The sequence below is a fragment of the Rhinolophus sinicus genome, linkage group LG04 (genome assembly GCF_036562045.2).
Source record: "Rhinolophus sinicus isolate RSC01 linkage group LG04, ASM3656204v1, whole genome shotgun sequence".
Classification (NCBI taxonomy): Eukaryota; Metazoa; Chordata; class Mammalia; order Chiroptera; family Rhinolophidae; genus Rhinolophus; species Rhinolophus sinicus.
In genome coordinates, this window is record NC_133754.1 from 16,129,240 (window position 1) to 16,150,964 (window position 21,725).

At 35.9% G+C, this 21,725-nt stretch overlaps 1 long non-coding RNA gene across 1 annotated transcript in view; it reads left to right on the top strand.

Moving 5' to 3' along the window:
- LOC141571286 (uncharacterized) overlaps positions 1-15,979 on the top strand; it is a 232,745-nt gene extending 216,766 nt beyond the window's left edge. The window contains exon 5 of the long non-coding RNA XR_012496047.1: positions 15,879-15,979. This is a non-coding gene — a long non-coding RNA (uncharacterized LOC141571286). The remainder of the gene's footprint in view (positions 1-15,878) is intronic.
- The last annotated feature ends 5,746 nt before the right edge of the window (positions 15,980-21,725 follow it).

The following is a 21,725-nucleotide window of genomic DNA, read 5'->3' on the forward strand; positions in this document are numbered from 1 at the left end:
TTTCATAAACTACAATAAATAATAATCAAGAAATAGCCATATCAACGTCAGGTGGAATATAAAAACTAAGTATGAAAAGATTAAACTAGAAACATTTTACACAGTCAATACGATATCTGGTGTGAACCAAATAACATGCTACTTAAAAATATAAAGAAATCTATTAAAAATGCGAGGACATCCTTGATATTGGATTTTTGGATTGTTTTTCATTGGGAAAACTCAATAATCATAAAAGTAGACAGTCTCAGTATAAAAATATAAGTAATATAGCAGTAAATAAAAGACAAAATCCTTGCCTGTAGGAAGCTTATATTTTTGTTGGTGTAAAAATAAATAAGCAAAATCAATAAATATATTATTTAATATTTAATATTACATTTTGACAGGCGATATGGAGTCTATATTCCTTAAACATATAACAAAATTACACTAGATAATAATTATTACTGTAAATAAAAAAGGAAATAAAAGAAAGAAAAACCAAGGAAGTGAGACCAGAGTGCAGGTGAGTACGTTAGGAGTTTCTATTTCAAATATGGTATTTTAGAATAGACTTCATAAGGATAATGACATGTAACCAAAAACTTGAAGGAGAAAGGGGGTTAGTCATGAGATATCTGCTGGAAGAACTTTTGAGGCAAAGGGAACAGCCAATGACAGTTTGTAGCAAGTGGATAAAAAGGAAATAAAGGAAGGGGTAAGCCAGGTAACTGAATAATTGGGAGGTAACTAGAGAATAATCCATAGAGCTTTATGCAGGAGAGTAGCTACAGAGTAGTGGGCAAGAGCCTCATGGGGCATTATAAGAACCTTGCCTTTGACTCTGGAATAAAATGGGGAGTCATTGCAAAGTTTAAGCAAAAGAGAGAATTATGGAAAATGAAATGAATGTACCTTTTACCTATTAATTATTTTAATCTAGCTTTGGGTATAGAGCAAAATTTATAATTGGGTTCACCAGCATGTAAGCAAAAGAAATGTTTATACAGTTTGACAAAGTATTATACATTATTAAGGAATTAGAAGAAAAAGATAAAATTTCAGTGGAATTATTAAAAAATCCCTCAGATTTATTTTTGTCTGAATAAAGTTTATTCTTATCTAAGTAGATGGTTTCCCAGCAAGAAAATAAATACTTCCTTTTGTAATTCTCAGACTGAGGATATATATTCTAAAATATTCACCTTTGTGTGTGCATTTCCTAAATATATCTCTTTTTAAACAACACATTTTGGGCAATAATGAAATGTTTTGTTTTGTGGTTAGTGAAAATAATCCAGAAACTTACTTTTTCCTACATGGGAGTTTTAATTAAAATATTTCCCTTATTTATAATTTGTAAAATTCACATTTCAAAATATTGTGTGCAATGTTCCTGCTGCAACATATGTGTATGTGTGTTTGTGTGTGTGTGTGTGTGAGAGAGAGAGAGAGAAAGAGAGAGAGAGAGAGATTTCATTGAACCATTGACTGTGAACAAAACAAACTACTATTTACTTTAATCATTCAATGTACATTTTGTTTTCTAGATCCTAGATATCATACTGTAGAGAAATATTTTGCAGATGCCAAACTCATGATTGTACGCCATTTTATCACGTCCTTCTAATCTCTCCTTGAGGGGTATGAGCTCTCAGGGAACTTTTTAGTGTTGTCAGAATTGTTAATCCAAAGGTAAATTAGGCTTGAGGCTGAATGGTCCTGTTCTCTTGATTCCGCATGTATATGCACAAACATTGGCATTCAGCATAGCCCTCATTACCATGCTGAGAAGTCTGGATTCAAATGAGAACTGCATGTTCAACACTAGCTTGCATAAACTAGGGCTTGTTGAAACAATGTTAATGAGCCCCCATTGTATTGAGCAGCTTCACTTTTCTGATCTTCTACATTTGTTCATATGAGGCCTGGGAAGATGCTGAACTGATTAAGTCTGAAGCAGGGTGAGAAACTCTTTACTGAGCCCCTGGAGTGAGGGGAATTAGAAAACTCAGGAACAAAGAGCCATATAAAGTTTGCTTTAGGTTAAAAGCATGGTGATATAACTCACCCCATGTATCAGAACTTTTTTCAGGCATGTTTTTAAAATTTGGCCAAATAAGCCTTATATAAGACAGTTAAGATAATAGTTATCTGCATTTACATTTTCTAGTGTAATTTGAATGGACTTTTTTCAGGCTTTTCTGACTTCTTTGTTTTTTTCTACAATCATTGTTTCCGCTATGAAAACCTTTTTGTGTGGCCAGGTAAAATATGTCCTCAGGGAAAAAATACATCATAAAGAATGAAAATGAAGTCCCTTCCTCAATGATTTTCCTTAATATTTCACTCAGAAGGAAAGATTTGAAAATTAATTTTAAAATTAGTATTGTCTATCTGAGTACTTCTAACAACTTCCAGATGGTATATAAAGAAATCATGATTTAAGAAATACTGTTTAAATATTAAAGATCAACACTTTACATGATCACCACTTCACAGAGCAAGTATAAAAACACAGGTGGTAAACTTAAACATAAATATGCACCTTGAAATACTCCTAACATACTTGCTTAGATTAGGGACATCAAGATTATTAAGTTTAAACTTTTTTCAAGATTACAGATATGAGAAATTTAAAATTGATTAAAAAGTTTACTAATGATCTTATAGAATAGACAGAATCCAGAGACTATACTTCTTATGAGCCCACTCAGAAGTCTGGTAACCACTGATTGAAAAGCTCTTACCACTGCCTTTATTTTTTTGTTTTGTTTTGCTTTTGTTTGTTTGTTTGTTTTTTGGCATTTTTTTCCCCACTGCCTTTAAAATATGTTAGTGTTTCCCCACCCTCAATGGATGTCAGTTGTCAATCACTCTGGGGTACTTGAGAAATTATATAGTTTGGAAAAGTATGGATGAAAGCAACACCAACATAATGATATAGGAACTGGGAAGTAATCTCCTACTATTCAAGGAACATGATAGAAAGGACCTTTTATAGACCTTCCAGAGAAGTCACCTAACTTCCATTAGAAATGATTCCTCCTACCATTATTATATTGCTGTGAGAAATAAAATAAAATGGTCTAAATACATCCTGAAAATTAGTAAGTGCTACGAAGTGTGGAGATATTATATAGTCAAGGACATGAACTGGTAAGGAAGGGGTAGGTGAAACAGCACAAACATACAGTTACTCACAGGACAGGAATTAAATTTTTCCTCTTTACTGTCACCCCCTATTGAGGTCCTTGTGACCTTCACAATAAATAATGTCTAGGTAATGTTGAATTGTAACATGTCAATGAAGAGCCGTACTCTGTCTCTTGGAGAATGTATTTAGTCATTACATGTTGTGGGAAAATGCACATTCTTTTCTAAGAGGTAAATGTTTAGGATTTATTACTAATCAGCATTAAAATTGGAGACAGTCAATAGATCTGAACCTTTTTTAAACCTTAATTGACATAATCTTCAGAATTATAACATCTAAAAACAACAAAGTTAAGGTTTTCTTTCAAAGGCATCAATAGGAATACAACTTTATTTGAGCCGACCAAAATTTCTGAAGCCTATAAATATTTTGAATTTTATAAAGAACCTCATTTTTCTCACTTTGGTGTTTTTGCTCTCTCTATCCACTCTGCACAGAAGGAGCGGTCTGCCTGCATCTCAGCTTGGTAGCTTCTTTCCTTCCCTTAGGCATCTACCTCTCCCACAAGTCTTGACCTTATTTGATTTCTAGTTCTAAAACAGCCCCTCCCCCACATTTTTCTCTCACTGTGTTCATAGTGTTTTTCATGGTGCTTATCAAAATATAACAATATATTTATTTGAATGTTTGTTTATTAACTGTCTAGTAAACCTATTAGGTGGTAATTTCCAAGTGGATATGGCCATGACTATTTTGTCCATTGTTGTACCTCCGGGACCTAATACGTTTTCTAGCACATAAGGAGGAACTCAGGGAGTACTGATGGAGTGAGAGAACCATGAGGGAAATAGAAGGCATGAATTAATCACATTGTGTTTGGTATTGTAAGAGTTAACCATGTGAAAACTATGTTGAAGTAAGAAACTAAAAGCAAAACCCTGAAGATTACAACCACACTTGTTATATGCAGCATCCAAAGGTCAGCAAATGCTTCATGAAAGACTTTTGATGACAGCTGTCATTACAACTTGACTAAAACGTACTGTCGTGGTTAGAAAAGCACTCGTGGGGGAATAGTAGGCACTTTGAAAGTTTACTGCTAGAGCTATTTTTACATGTCAGGTTTACTTACAAACAGAGCACTAAGCAAGACAAATGAAAGGTGTGTTCAGATTTGGTGGGCGATATCTGTGTGGCTTTGGATGAAAATTTTGCAATTTATTATTTCAGATCCTTCCCTTCCCATAGGACATTGGACATTAAGAATGAGATATAAACCCACCCACCAAAACAATCTATGGCTTGTTCTTTTAATAGTTATCTCCAAAATATAGAGCAATTTAAAGCTCTGAGTCCCTAGGTGGAGCAGAGAAGTGGATTGCAGCATTTGTGAGACTCAAAACTGTAGCCATTTTCGTTGTTTCCTAAGTAGGACAAAAAATAAATAAATAAAATAGTTTTGCGTAATTGTGAAGTAGGATTTGGCTTTCGTAGAGTTAGTCATTTTGGTTTATACCTTGAGAATTCCAGTGATGAAATAAATTATAAGAAACTAAAAGAAACTAGAGAGAAACTAAAAAAAGTAGCCACTCGGTCACATTTTATAGAGGATGGACCTGGCACTGAGCGTTTACTTGAGTTGTCAAAGGTTGTGTAATTGTATGTGTAAAACGCAGATGGTAATTCCTGCTGTAAGGATCAAATAAGAGGATAGTGCCCAGCAAAGCATAAATCAAATAAACCGATATGCTGGTATAACTCACAAGTATGTTGTGTTCCTGACAGTGTTTAAATGTTTTTAATTTTGATTGATTGAAAAAAGATCCTATGCTACTAGGTTCCCTGTATTAGAAAAACACATTATTCAATTGACCATCAGACTGTCATTGTGGCAAGTTCTTGGACTTCCAGATTTTATTTTCTGTGAATTCTCGTGTAGGAGGGGGTCATACGAGATAATACGATGCAGTTCATGAAGTTTCAAGTCCTGGAGTGGGAAGGAAAGACTGTATTTACAGCTGAGATTCCCTCATGTCCCTCAGGGCTTGGCTCTTCAGTCAACATCAGCTAGAATTTCCTTCCCAGATCGCCTGCACAGAAGAGATACCGTGTTTTCTCAGTGCTGAAAACTTCATAGAAATAGAAATTCCAGGGGTTACTCAAAGGACAACTCCTAGCTCAGGTACCAAGAAAAGGACGATCAGAAAAACAACAATATCCACAATCAGATACCCCTCTGACATGAGAAAATTCTCAATTTTAAGCATGTAGAAATTCACGGAAGTTAACCTAAAAATATTCTGTCCTTCGTTCAGGATCTGTCTTTCCCGAATTACCCAAATATAAATATACCGTAAGTCCTTCATAAGCCCTTCTTCCAAACTATCTCCCAATGGTGACAGACGTCCCTAGAAGGTTCAGCTTCTGTGGATATGTCAAACCCATCACAGGGATAGGAATGGCTCCCTTACAGCGCCCGAATTTACCCTTTCCCCCATTTTGCTGCACATTGCTTCCCTTTGAATCTCCTCATCACCTTTAATTATCTCTTCACATTTAATCTCCGCATCCACCTCTGGATTTTTCTACCTGAGTACCTGCTAGTGGTCATCTGGAAGACCTTTGTTATCGTGGCGTCCTCTTCAGGTTTTGTTTTTTGTTTTCCTTTCTCCTGAATTTTGTCCCATTTAGCATTAGAAATTATCTCTAAGTTTATTCCTTACTGGCCTACTATCTTTAGGGCTCTTTTAACTGTGCTTTTCCAGTGATGTTTCTTGCATTCATAGGTAGTTTTCAACATGCAGAAGGCTTGAGTAACAGGTCCGTAAATACAGAAGCATAGTGACTATTCAGCTGTGAGGCAAAGAGCAAGGCGAACCTTACCCAACATAGAGGAGCCATGCCTTGTGGGATGGGTTCCGACCCACCCAATAGTAACCCCAAGCTTGTTAAAGAATTGGTTGTCTTCTGGTATGTCAATGTACATGAAGAAGAGCAACCCCTGGGAAGACAGTTTCTGCCCAAGGCCAGAACGGTGCTCATAGAGGCAGAAGATACTGATTGTTCAACATAAACCAGCCCAGGCCTTGGCAGTGCAGGATCAGCTTGTTGTTACAGGAGCTCTGCTCAGGCCCCTCCTTCCCCCTCAGGTTCTGGCCCTGAACAAGTCGGGCTGGTGGTTTTCAGGAAGGAAGCTGGGTCTTTCAGCTGGAGTTGAAAGGTACGGCATGATGCCATATACCACGAAGAGCTGTAAAGCACCATGGAAAAAAGGGCTGCTTTTATGTCAATTCTGCTCATGTTTCTGAGAATTGGTTGCTATATATTTTTCTCCTTGGTCTCTGACCCCTTGTCATGAAGAAATTTGCCATGTCATCCAGACTCAGTCATGTAGCAGCCAAGTTTCTCAGCACATGCTCAAGTATATGGAAAATTTCATTATCGTAGGTAAGGATATGATTCTTCTTCTCTTCGTTTTATTTCTTTATTTTTTTTTATTTTTTAATAACTATAATCCTTTCAAGACAAGGGATGTGGTTTGAGGTTTGAAATTCTCTTTAGAAAAAGAGTATTTGTCTTCAAGTGTTGTCTGTAATGTCCGTGTGCAAAGAAATGATGCCCTAATATAGCCGCATGTTGATCATGTGCTACTCATTATGCATTTTAAGTCTGCTCACATGTTACATTATTGCTATGGACAAGAAACTGATGTGGCAGCTCTCTTAGTACTGAATGAACACACAAACGTGAAAAAATGAATGCGATAATTTACACAAAAATTAGTGTATACATTTTAGGCAGAAATATTTAAAACTGTCAAACCTGAGCATTTGAAACAAAATGTACATTTAAAGTGTCAGTAATGACTTCTTTCCTCTAATAATATATTAGAATATTTGGTTTAATTCTGTTCTCATCTTTGACAACCATCATGTTTCTCAAATAATTGCTGTCCTATTCAGTAGAAATTCAGTCTTGTAGGGATTCTTGCTTTAAGTCATTTCTAGATAACTAAAGTACGACTAACTGTAAACTTAAGTACTATTTTTTAAAAAATGTATAATCACCATATAGAAGAAAATCTTCTTAGTCATTTTATCTTCTTAGAAACTTCTGCTTGTTTCGTAATCCAGTAAGAAAAAGAATCACATCAATACAGGAAGCATTATTCTGCTATAGATTCAATCAGCCCTTAGATATAAGGAGAAGAGGGGAGTTTTGGGAGGAGAATGAATTTCTTCAAAGCTGCTTAACACTACAATAGCCTCAAACAGCAAAGAAAAACTTCAAATTTGTGTTATTTATATATTCAGTAATTCCTAAGCCAAAGAAGTACTATATATTTATTTCATTAGGCATGTTTATACAATTACTATGCAATCATATATTCCACAAACAATTATACAGTTTATGTTGAACATAAATATAACTTTATATGCACATTATATAACAGATTATATAATGCATTACATAATTCTAAAGTTTCATTATATTGAATGTATTAATTTATAAATATAACTTCATTTTTAAACTTTATATAATGTATTTAGATATTGTATATTATTCAAAGTTTCCCTCCTGAACAGATACTTACCTCTTCTTCCTTTCTATTCCACAGTAAAATAACAAATAAGCATATTTAGAAGCAAGATTGCAATTTTATATTTTGTGAAGAATGCAGTCAGTATTTTGACAGATTTCCTTAAATTTGGAATAAAGCCTCTGAAGTAAAAATCATTTCAACATTTTTGACAAAGAATTCTAAATATGCCATATAGAATTTCATTAGAAAATTTATTATTATTTTTTCTATTTTAATACAAAAACAGGAAACATTGTGACAAGATAGATTTCTTAATTTATCTGGACAGACTTTCCTATAATTAGTTATAAAGAATTCTAGGGCCAGCCCGGTGGCTCAGGTGGTAGGAGTGCCACACTCCTAACTCCAAAGGCTGCCAGTTCGATTCCCACATGGGCCAGTGGGCTCTCAACCGCAAGGTTGCCAGTTCAATTCCTCGAGTCCCGCAAGGGATGGTGGGCAGCGCCCCCTGCAACTAAGATTGAACACGGCACCTTGAACTGAGCTGCCGCTGAGCTCCCTGATGGCTCAGTTGGTTGGAGTGTGTCCTCTTAACCACAAGGTTGCCGGTTCAACTCCTGCAAGGGATGGTGGACTGTGCCCCCTGCAACTAGCAACGGCAACTGGACCTGGAGCTGAGCTGCGCCCTCCACAACTAAGACTGAAAGGACAACAACTTGAAGCTAAACGGCACCCTCCACAACTAAGATTGAAAGGACAACAACTTGACTTGGAAAAAAATCCTGAAAGTACACACTGTTCCCCAATAAAGTCCTGTTCCCCTTCCCCAATAAAATCTTCTTTTTTAAAAAAAGAGTATAATGTCAAGAATTCAAAAACAAAATGTTTTAAAAAAAAGAATTCTAATATTTCTGTGATTTATACTTTTCTTTCTATCTTTGTGTTACGTATTTAAATATCCACTCTTACAAAACAGAATTGAATATAGAAGAGGTAGTATTCTTTGGAAGGAATTTGTTAGGAGACCAGGATATTCCCAGGACCCATGATGAGAATTATGTCAATCAATTGGGGAAACAGGTCTTATTTAAAAAGTCTTAAGGTAAATTACAACTTTTACTCTACTTGATATGTTTCTTTCTTGCTCTATTCCCATATCTGTCCCATATCTCTACGTCCCCTTTCATCCCAACCTATAATAGGCAGGATCTTTAGCTAAGCAGCTACGGGAAGAAATAAAGAACAACTTCATTAGTCACTGCATGGATTATCCGAATAATAACACTATGAGATATTTTTACTCACCCTATTTTATAAATGAGAAAACAGATGCTCAGAAAGATAAACTAACTTGTTTAAAGACAAACACCATGTTTCCCCGAAGATAAGCCTTAGCCAGACAATCAGCTCTAATGCGTCTTTTGGAGCAAAAATTAATATAAGACCCTGTCTTATTTTACTGTAATATAAGACTGATTATAATTATATATATATATATATATATATATATATATATGTGTATGTATATTATATAATATATATGTATATATATTATAATACCAGGTCTTATACTGATTTTTGATCCAAAAGATGCATTAGAGCTGATTGTCTGGCTAGGTTTTACTTCTGGGGAAACAGGGTAGTTGTTATGTGGTAGAAACTGGATTTGAACTCAAGTTTCACTAATTCTGAAATCCTTACTCTTAGCCATTAAGCGGCATTGCCTGTACAAAGAATTCCTGTGTATTTTCGCTACTGCAGCACATTGTCAGGACCTATGTCAGAAACTTACGTCCCGTATCCACACATCATGCTGATAAGTGAGGAGTTGTGGTTCTGCCTAAGCAGGAGAATACTCATCTCCCAAGGGCTGTGTTATCCATCTTTGTATCATACTTTTTCTCATCCTAAGTAGATACTAGTATTTTCTCATGGGCAAAGATAGAGTGGGGAATTTTGTAGGTGGAGAAAATATTGACAGATTGATTTACATATCTAAAGGGAGATCATTCCCTACTGATCTTTCCATTTCTCTTAAATGCCAATGTTGCAGAACTTAAAAATGCATTATAAGTAGAAAAGGAGAATGGCTGTTTAATAGGTATAGAATTTTAGATTTGCAAGATAAAAAAGTTCTGGGGATTTGTTTCAAAACAATGTGAATATCCTTAACACTACTGAACTGCACACTTAGATGGTTAAGGTGGTAAATTGCAGTCATGGATTTTTTTTTTAAACCAGAGTAAGAAAAATAGGGGGAAAAGCACACTATATCTCAATATATGTTTGCTAGAGATATACCACACACATTATAATATTTTAATTTACATTTTTGGAAAACTTTCTGATCAAGAGCAAATTCCATAGAGTCTACCTTTTAAATATCTATAATCTGTTCAAAGTTCTCCGTGGTCAAGGCCAGCTTGCCATAACAGGGGTTCTGCACTGGGGCTTGAAACTGAGGCTGTAGGCTCACAAATGTTGTGTGCTTATCTTATTTCACATTCACTTTTACTGAGGGATCCTAGAAGAGTAAAGGATGTATGTTCAAATGATTCAGAGACTCAGAGTCCTGAGCTATCCCTCTTCTTTTCTTCAAAAGAAACAAAGCAAAATAAAATAAACCAAAATAATAACCAAAAAAAACACAAAAAACAAACAAAAAAAAACCCACATTATTTTAACACCTCAAAACAATAATGATAGTACCAAGAAAAAAATTAGAAAATCTCGGATATGAATGTATAAAAAATAGAAAGATATCACTTCTAGGTCAAAGAGTATGAAGTCATCAACCTTTCCAAGAACAGGGCAAGCAGAATGTCAACACTGATTACAGTTAAAGCTGACTGAAGAAATGGTTGTTGAAATTGTTCAAGTCAGGAACATGCAGTGAAACAAAAAATTTGGAGCAGCTTTTCTCTCTTTTTTTTTTTTTCTGTTAGAAGTATTTGTAGAAATAAGCACACAATTTGGAAATGCAGGTGGCTACAGGAGAGATATTTTTATATAAATCATGTTGTATTTCTGGAAGCAGAGGAGCAATGATTTATTTTCTTTAAGTACCAGAGTGGGAAGAACACTCCCAGTTATTGGTGGGAATAGAGGAATGCAGTGTGGGAGCAGAGCCCCAGAAAGTAGTTTCCAGGCTCTCGGCCTCACATAGATAGGTGCTGGCTCAGGTAGTAAATGGCCATCAACTGTGATGGGATGGCCATCAGCTGTGGCTAGTTGGCCGTCAGCTGTAACCAGTGAGCCATTGGCCACTAATATAACTGCTGTGGCTACGCTAGCAGAGGAAAAAGAGAGAGAATGGGGGCTAGCAAGAAGATGGCGGCTGGGCTGGCAAATGTGGATGGCGGTTTGCGGACAGTGTGGATCCAGCCTCCAGTGAGAGTATAGTGCCGCCAGCGAGAATATAGTGGTATGACTCCCCCATCTATGGCTCCGTGGGTGTTCCTTTTTGGCCTCACATATCCTGCGTTATGTGGGGACGGGAGCAGAGACCCCGCAGGCCTCCCCACACGACATGCAGTTAATTACAAACAATAGATGTATGCTTGAACATATCAATCACCTGTTATTTCTTTCTACAAAGGTTGCCTTTTGTTTTCATGCATATTACAGAGTTTTTAAATTATTATTATTGGTTAGATTTCTAACCCAAATTGAAGATTATTGAGCTTATATCTAAGATATCTGTGGTTTCTCTTTAAAGAGCCTTGAAGCTTGGAAATATACTGAAGTATTGTTTATATGTGACTGGGGTTTGTTTTTAGAGAAAAGACATACAACTTTCACAATATTTTCAAATATCTGTAATGTACTACATCTGAATGAAGAATCTAAGAATTAAAGTTGCCTTGAATATTATGATATGGATAAATGCCTCTGGAACTAAGCTGTGGAAAAGGGAATGAAAAGCCATGCTGTAATTTTAAAGTCTAAAGAGAAAAACAAATGTTATTACTGTTGTTTTCAGGCAGCCTTCTTTCTGAGTGTATTTTGTATATCAAGAGAAATGCCAGTTTGTGCTGGGTGGATTGGGTCCTTTTTTCTCTGTGTGAAAGGAGAAAGTAATCTCCCTTTGTCCTCGAGGATTAAAGCTCAAATGCTGTTTGCTTAAACGATTACATTAATTTTGAACACAAAAAATAAAAAATAAAAATAAAATGTGCATCTTCAAACACTTTCCTATTCAAAATGGAAGATGCAAACAGACACCTGGTGTTTTAACTATCTTCCTTTCTGGGCTCTTAATATGATTGAACTCTCTACCATTTTTATTGATTTAAACTAAGATCCAAAAGTTAATGCAGATGAAGAGGCATATTCAGACATTTAAAATGAAGTACAAATCAGTCTACGCAGTGAGCCTGGAAGAGAGAAGCTATGTGACTGAACACGAGTATGGCAGTGAAACAGGCATGCTCAGTGTCCCTCATTCCTCGCGCTGGACACATTGTAACAGAAGGAATATTGTCTCCAGCTTCATTTAGGGCAGATGAGTCGTTCATCTAAGGGAAAGTGTACTCCTAAAATATCTGTAGAGCTCCACAGCTCCTCTGTTTCCTGTTAATGCAGCTGGAAATAGAGGGCTGAACTGGAGAAGACACACATAATGGGAGAACATGCGACCCCCGTGTCATCACTTGGAGAACAGACACCCTGGAAAAACATTGTGTGTGTTTGTTTCCAAGAAGCCATAGTTATTTGTCTGTCGGACGACTACACGGTGACAAGTTAAACAGAGAATACAGCCCTAGACAAATAGAACTCACTGCAAATACTATTTTATGTGGCAGGAAGGCATGGCTACATGAGACTTGGGGACAGCAGTGAGCTATGTCTTAGGTTATAACAACACATCTCAGGGTTTGCACTGTGTAGACTGCATTAAAGTAAGGAAAACTTACGTGCACGTATAGGTGGAGCGTATCAGTGATGTAGTGTAAGCAGGGAGAAGAATCCTTTTGAAAGCCTGTCAGGAATTTCAGAAAGTAGACTTTCATGATGTACCGGGAAAAGCTACAGGTAGGAAGAAGAGCGCTGCAGATGCCAGGCATTGACTAATCAGTGGGACTCACACTTGCTGAATCAATTAAATCACCAGCGGGCCTTGTTAATAATTGAGTCTCCTGAATTCTGATCCATAGCTACAGACTTAGATTTCCCAAGGGGCCCTGATCTGCATTTCTAACCACAAGACATACAAGTGATCCTCACCATTAAACAAGTTTGATGACATTGGTGTGTACACCCACAGGGTCCTACCTGTGGGAGAATTACATGGGCTGTGACAAGTCATGAGTCCACTCGACCCCTCCTGGATTCTTGTACTCTGAGCCAATTTTTGTCTGTTTCTGACCCTGCCTTATAAAAATATCTCTCTGCAAATCCTGGTGGTTATGTCCTTGTCATTTAAAAACCTTGCTCTTACTGATTGAAATTTCAAGCTCTGACTCTGCAGAGGTTAAACTTCCTTAAACAAATAGGTTACTTGTGACAATGCACATATCTTGGGGCACAAAATGACAGCTGTGGAAAGAATTCACTATTAACGCTCATACACCTGCAAATGGCAAGTGTATTTGGCCTATTAACTTTTCATCATGTTGTCAGAGGATATGGAACCAAAAAAGACAGCCTTTCTCAAATGCCATATTTCATATCCCTTGTGGAGACAAAGCCTCACTAATTTGAACACTTAGCTCAAGGGAACATGGAGAGAGAGAGAGAGAGCAAAAAAAAAGCAAACAAACAAAAATAGTTCAATATTTATTTAAATTTAAGATGATCCGTTGTGTATTACTTCCAGGGAAATTTATAAAATTTTAGTCTTATGAAGTTAATTAAATATTTCACACACTGTATATTTTTTCTATTTTAATTCTCAGAGTGGTGGAAATGGGTGCTACTTTTGAAGGTCAAATAAAAAATCTGGAAAGACGGCTTTAAAAAGTAACATTAATGCTTCCCTTCCTCATGCTAGTTTTAGTGGGTGAGTCACTGCTGATTCTGAAACAATTGATGGTGTCTCCTGAGGAATCACCGGACCTAAGCACGTGAACATCCCCCTATGAGTGGGACATGCCCAATAGAACTTAACCATTTTCAGTATGCATTTCCGTTTGGAGCTCTGATGCATTTGTAAAATTTGCTATTAAGAACGCTTTGTAGTTTTTTACTCTGTCGTTATACCCGCAAAAAATGAAACAGCGGGTTTGGCTATGTAACTCCAGGGATTTCAGGATTCAAAACAAAAGACAGCAAACACCAAAAACAGAAAAAAATGTTTTCTTGTGGGATAATATTTTCATTTTATGTATTGAGGTTTTTAAACAGTGATGAAAACACCCTACTAGTTATTGAAGTAAAACAATTTAGGGAAAAGCCTGAAACACCTTTATTGAAACCTAAGAAATTTGTCTTTTTCCTTCTGTAAGGAGGTGGGGATAAAAATGTATTCTGACCTTTTACTTTTACTCTATTCAGTGATTTGAGATGAAAATTTAATGCTGTGAGAAGATGTAGTATCAAGACACTTTCTATCCATTATCTGATTTCCATGTAACCCATTTAGCCCAGGTCAAATTTACTGCTTTGTTCTATTTGAGGTATGTAAAATACAGCCACGCGTCCCTTAGCAACAGCGGTACGTTCTGAGAAATGCATCCTCAGGTGATTTTGTCATTGTGCAAACATCACAGAGTGCACTTACACAAACATAGATGGTACAGCCTACTACACACCTGGGCTATATGGAAACCCAATTGCTCATAATGCTACAAACCCATACAGCATTTTACAGTGCTGGATACTGTGGGTAACACAATAGTAAATATTTGTGTATCTGAATATATCTAAACATAGACTTGTACAGTAGAAATATGGTATAAAATATAAAGTGTGTGCTCCTGCCTGCCCTGGGAGAGCAGGGGGAGGGTTGTGGAGGGAGAGTAGACATCAGAAGGAGGGAGGGAGGGAGGGAGAGATGGAGGAAGGTGAAGGGGAGAGAAAGGGAGAGCAGAGACCAAAAGAGACACAAAGAGATGAAGCTTGAGACAGAGATAATAAAAGGCAGAGGAAGAGGAGACAGCGAGGGAGATTCAGACAGTGAGGGCGAGAGCAGAGGAACAGTACTGGGAGGAAAGAGATAAAGAGAAATATAGGGAAGGAAAGTGAGTTTGTGCACATTAGTGTGTGTGAGTCTGTTCAGGAGGGTGTGCGAGGGGCCAGGGCCTGGCTCCTAGGATCACGTCCTCCCCAGCCAGCTCCTCTTTCTCACTGGGCAACTCTGGGCTCTGGCCTCCAGCCCAAGGCAAGTGCAAGGCGGGTAGACTGCATGCTCAGCCTCCTCCTCTATTTAAACCACCCAGAGCAAGGAGTGAGTTCAACATCGTAGTCAGGTCCAGCCTTTTCTCTCAACACCACAAACCAACTTTTTAATTATAATCTTATGGGACCACCGTTGTACATGTGGTCCATCATCATGTGTGCCTACTACAGCGATAATATTTATATGCTATATGTAGTTATAACAGATATATATTATATTTACAACTGGGCAAAAGTTCAAAACTATAATTAATGATCACCGATAGTTTATATGCACCAGTCCAGCATTAAGGATTACAATAAATGTTCTCTTTGGTAAAAATATATTTAAAATACTGTCTTACCTTCGAAGCATGAAAAAAATATTCTCTGGGGCCCTTCATTTACTGATAAAAGATGCACTCTGTGCAAGTGTCCTAAGTCGGGTTTCTCTGGGAACCTTTTCATCTCAGAAGAAAAGTTTACACCTAAGGTTAAGGAAGCAGCTGAAGAGCCAAGTCAGCCTGCACATTTTTCATCCCCCATCATGGCCCTGCGAACTTTTACGTGGATGGGGCAACGGAAGACTTCCAGCTACAGCTATCATCACATAATCATTTCTAGGCCTTCTGGAATGCTGGCATTAAAGAGGCAGTCCTCAGAGAAATAAGTGTTCTGTTTTAAAGTGTTCCAAATTATTTGTTATTTTGTTTCCACAGCATTTGTTTTATTTCTAGGATGTGATTCCCGCCCTCAGAAGCAAATAATTATAATTAGTCATTTATTCACACTCTTCTAAGAGATTTTGGATTTCAAAATTACGGTTTGGGTTATTGTTTTGGTTTATTTTGTTTTCTTGTTTTCTTTCTTTTTTTGAAGAAAAGAAGAGGAATATCTCAAGACTCTGAATCTCTGAATCTTTAGAACAGACATCCATTACTTTATAGGATCCCTGGGTAAAGTGAATGTGAAATAAGGTAAGCACACATCATTTGTTAGCCGAAAGCCTCACTTTCAAACCCCAATGCAGAACTGTGTTATGGTAAGCTGTCCTTCACCAAGTAGAACTGTGTAGTCTTATATCTCTGGGCTTACATATTCATTTTCATTCTGAATGCCTTTTCCTCAGGAATTGCCCCCTTTCACCATCTCCTAGATCTGATCAAGAACAAATCCCACAGTCTTCCTCCTAAATATCTATGATCTGTTCAGTTCTTGTTATGCCTATTGACAGTACCTTATCCAGGACATTGCACTGTCTCCTTAGAATACTGAGAAACTTCCTATGGAATCGTACTGCTTCCTGGGTTGTCCCCACCGGATGCCTTCTTATTGACCTCTCCTTTCAGTTTCTCATTTTGTCATCAGCTTTTGGTCTTTGTGTCCTACTCTAGACCATACGAATGCCATTTTGATGCTGCAGTAGTAGCCCTCTTTTGTTTTTGTTTTCCATTCCCCCAGCTCTCATTACGGATATTAGTGCTTTGTAGAAATGTTCACTAACACACTTTTTCACATACTCTATGTTAGGTAATCCTACTAAGGGGCTTATTCTGCTTTTCTTATCATAGCAGCAGAGCAGTATTCAAATTGTTAGTCCTTATATCTCTATGTAAGGAGTAAGCTCTGTAAATGCTGTGGAGCAGGGATCTTGTATCTTGCTCAAACACGCACTGTCAGTATCTAGGGGGAGTGACTGGCAAATGCATTTATTTGTGGGGGAAAAAAAATGTTTATGGGTAGTGGAAGAAAGCATGGAAAACTAAAGAAAAGAAAAAAGGAAAGGAAACTAAGGGAGGAACAGAAATTGTTTGATTGCAGGAGCTTTAACAATCCTCCCCCTAAAAGTTCAACCCCTTCTGACATGATCGTGTTGTACCTTTGGCTTTGACACAGGTTCCTCCTTAGCAGTATACTGGGAATGGATACAGATGGGGAAGGGGTACTGGAGCCTATTTTAAAAGTTAGATTTGATGTTAAACTTAATTAGTAACTTAGTGATTACGAAGGGGTTCTCTGGAGTGAAACTATTAGGTTTATTACCAAGCTGTATGACTTGAGGCCGATTACTAAACCTCTATGTGACACAATTTACTCTTGCATATATGGAAATAATAATAGTCTCTAACTTATAAAATCATTTTGAAGATTAAATGATATTATGTAACATACACATCAAGTACTTAGAACAATGTGAGACAAAGAAACGTCTATTTATTTAAAATATAAATTAAACTGTGATAATCTACATAGTGTATTAAATTAAGCTGAAACTTGAAAAGTTAAATTGGTTTTTGAGTAGGAGTAATAAAGAATAAATATTATATATGCAAAACTTATAACAATAAATGCTCATGAATCAACCATCCAACTTAAGAGCTTGAATACCGCCGATAACTTTTGAGAACTGACACCAACAAAATCCCCTGTCCCTGTATTAAACAGAATTCAGGAACAGAGTTACATCTGTCTCTTAATCTAGAACAGTCTACTCCCCATATTATTTGTCCTTTTTGTTTGTTTGTTTTTAGTTTTCCATGTCATAAACATTCTTGCAAAGTTAAAGCCAGTCATCTTATGGTATATCTTATATTGTATATTTGTCTGGTTGTTGCTTAATAATTAGATTCAGGTTAAAAATATCTGCAAGAATACTTTATTATTAACATTATGTAAATCTCATTATCACATCAGGAAGTATTACCTGTTTATCCCATTACTAGTGATGTTAATATAACCCTTTGTTAAAATTATGTCTGCTACATTTCTCCATTTTAAACACGACTTTCTTCTTTATAATTAAAAACGAATTTTTTGGATGATACTTTGAAAATCAATAGTTTTTCAATCAATGGCTTTCTCATTCATTAGTGATCTTTGTCTAAATCAAATACTACATTGGGAGTTGTAAACTGTCAGTTTTATACTTCTATCAGTTTTACTATATTTATTAGCTGGCATTTCATGTAAAGAAAAAGTTTCTCATTTATTTTCTCCCTTACCTTTATCTTTGTGTGTGTATGTGTTGTTGTTTGTTTGTTTGTTTTTGTTTTGTTTTTTTGATATGTGTGTATGTGTAGCACTATGGATGAATAGATTTCCTTCAAATGAAATTTATAGAAGAAATAATACTTTTATTTTAAGAAGATTGCAGAGACGTAGAGAGATGGACAGAAATTTGAGTCATGTGCATACTATATAAAGAAAACTTAAGAATAAATTATTAGGCAAAATCAGGCACTGGGATTCTATGATTGTGATTAACCTGAAGTTGAAATGCAATTCTTATGATTCACCAGCATATAATGGAAAATGAGGAAACCACGTTATTGTTGGTGATGACAAAGACTGCTCTTAATTGAGGTGACATTACTCCAGGAAATGAAGTTAAAAAAAAAAATTAGTGTAGGAGCTGGGTAGTGCTAATAATAAAGCATAAAAATTAGTAGTTCTTAAATGAATCCATTATTAGATTTAGGTTAAAAAAATTGCAAAACTTTTAAATTTAACTGGAATATTGGAAGAGTTCTTTTTCAAACTATTCAGGTCCAATAATACTTTGAAGAATATTTTCATAAGATTTAAAGCATTTACTACCATTTAAATTGTAGTCTTAAAGACAAATGCCTCCTTCCTGGCATTTAACACACTGCTGACAACTAAATAGTAATGGTAATCACCAAATAAGTGTAAGGCCTAGTTTAAAAAGTTTATGTGCACCCCCTCTTTCAATTCTTACAGCAAGCCTATAAGAGTTGGGATTAAGAATTGGGATGGTTATTATCCATACCGTGCATGTGAGGAAACTGATAAGACTTGAGAGGTTAATTGGCCAACATTCACAGGGCTACATATTTAAATTACAAAGTCATGTAAGTAATGAGTGTTCCATTCTAATCCAAGAAATTTTACCCCTTTACCCACACTCATAATCCCTGTGATATATTGCTATCTGACTTTTCAAAGCTCACCTGTGCTCTGCATTGGCTCTATTTTGGATCAATCGTACAAGCATTCCAGCACTCACTTAAATATCCATACATTCTTGATAACTTCAGTTCTTTAATCCCTGAAGCACTTGATGGTCAAGCCTCTTATGACTATCCAAAATATGTCATTTGGGCCTGCCCCATTCCTCTTTCTTACTTGCCTTAACTATTTAAGTCATTATTGTTAAAAACGCCAACCATGTCTGTCGGCACCATCCTGTCTTCTCCGATTTCAAATCTATAAAGGTGCTTCACGGCTAATAGAATAATTTCAGAAGGTTTCTGAAAGCAAATTCAAAGCCCATACAATCTCCATAAAAAATAAATGCCCCTCAGCTCGATCTTGTGCATTTTATTCAGATTTCTTGGTGCTCAGCCAACATGACATCACTTTAATGCTGCCTTAACTCATTCATGGTCCTCCATCTACCAGGACTGCTCTTTTCACAGACTGGTGAACCCTGATTCATTCTTCAAGACCTAACTCAAATGTTGCTTTTCTGAAACATTCCATCTCTGTCATCTATCTATCTATCTATCTATCTATCTATCTATCTATCTATCTACCTATCTACCGTGTTTCTCCAAAAATAAGACCTAGCCTGACAATCAGCTTTAATGCGCCTTTTGGAACAAAAATTAGTATAAGGCCTAGTCTTATTTTTGAGGAAACACGGTATGTATTTATCATCCATCTAGCTAATCTTCCCCAAGACCTCATATACTATGGTATAATTGTTTCTTTACATGTCTATTACTTTTCACTAGACCATGAGCTTCAAATAAGTCAAAACTACATATTTCAGTAATAGACTGTGTTCATTTTATCTTGGTATTCATACTCCTCAGCATGGTATTTGACAGAGAACCCACTCAGAAATATTTGTTGGATGATTGGTCATAAGTTGCCTCTTTTCCACAGGATTTATTTTCTATTATGTATCTGTGTGTGTGTGTGGGAGGCCTTTCAAAATGAATTATTAAGGAATTATCATTTCATAAAAAGCAATCGTATATTCTGGCAGTTATAATTTCACTTTATTCTTCCTTTAGCTTTTATTTTCTGGGTCTGTCACTAAAGAGAAGATCTCTTCTTCTTTCTTCTACAGTGTCTTTGTTACTCTTCCAGAATTGTACTATGTTTTTCTGCTCTCCTCAAACAACAGCTATAACGGATAAGTAGAAAGAATGCTCTTCTAAACACAAAAACCATATTTCTCCTAACATTGTATTCAGTCAAGTGTACTTGTTTTTCCTGGGTAGTAAATGAGAGGTAAAATGTTTTTTTCCCCCTTTACTATTTTTAAAGGCTACCTCAATGCCAAATTACATTCTCTGTTAGAGAATTTGAGTCATCAGTTTGGAAAATTTGACATATTTCAGTAGTGGCTAAAACTTTTTGTAGGTTCAAAATCTTTAGAACGTGACCCCATTAATCATCAAACTTCACATTGGATTCAATTAGTTAATGGATAATCACTCAGCTACTCTTAGGAACCTCAGGATACAGAGAAATTTAAATATCTTCTAGTGAAGCATTTTATACTATTCTTTCATATTCTTCAGCTAATTCTCTTTTATTTGCAAATAAGCCTAAAAGGAAAAAGCAAAAAACAAACAAACTAAAAACAAATGAAATTTGCTTTAATTCATATTACAGAGCATAAACATGACAAAGACAGAATATAGGGGTTTCTATCATTGATTTCTGTTGTTAAAAATAAGCAGTATATAGAAGTATGTAAGAAAAATGCACGGTCTTATTAAACAGTGAAATAGGTAACTATTATAATCTTTTGCCTGTACTATCCTGATATTGTCTTTGGTTTATTTTACCTCCATTTTTGTTGTTGTTGTTGTTGTTTTGTTTTTATTTCAGATAAATAACAAATACTTTTATAGTAAAGTGTGTCCCATAAATATTGGGCAACTTGTGTTTCTATTTGCTAAATCTTTAACCCTATATTTAGGTCAAATTTAAGTTTTAATAGTGCTTTATGTGTTATATTTATAGTTTACAGTAAATTGTGACACTTTATATACCAATGTGTATATTGTAATTTTGTCCACATTGTAAGACTTGGGACCATTGCTCACTTTTTTATTGGTTACACAGGTTTAATCATTGTTCTTATGAGATATCATTGACAATATTAGTCTTTGTTTATAATAGAATATTTTTGACAGCATTATTGAGAGATAATAAACATACCACACCGTCCACCTATTTAAAATGTACAATTCAGTGGTTTTCACTATATTCAAAGATATGTGCAACCATGACCACATTCAATTTTAGAACAGTTTCACCACCTCCTAAAGAAATCTTTTAGCTATTTGTTTTTGTTCCTTATGCTCCCTCTCCTCCCCGGCCCATTACCATCCACCACTAATTTACTGTCTCTAAAAATCTGCCAATCCTGGATATTTCATATAAATGGAATCGCATAATATGTGGTCTTTTCTAACTAGGCTGTCTCTTAGCATAATATTTTCAAGGTCATCTATGTCATAGCAAGTATTGGTACTTCTTCATTCCTTTTTAATTACCTCCCTGTTTTTATTGCTACTCCTTAACCCCCAAATCAGTGGTGTGTTGGTCAATTGACTTTACAGGAAAGAACTCCATGAGTCGTACACTTTACCAATTTCCAAAGTGTAAATAAAATCTACTACGATGGCCAATTTCAAACTACCAAATGTGGAGCTGGCAAGAAATGGTAAAAATTATCTTTCA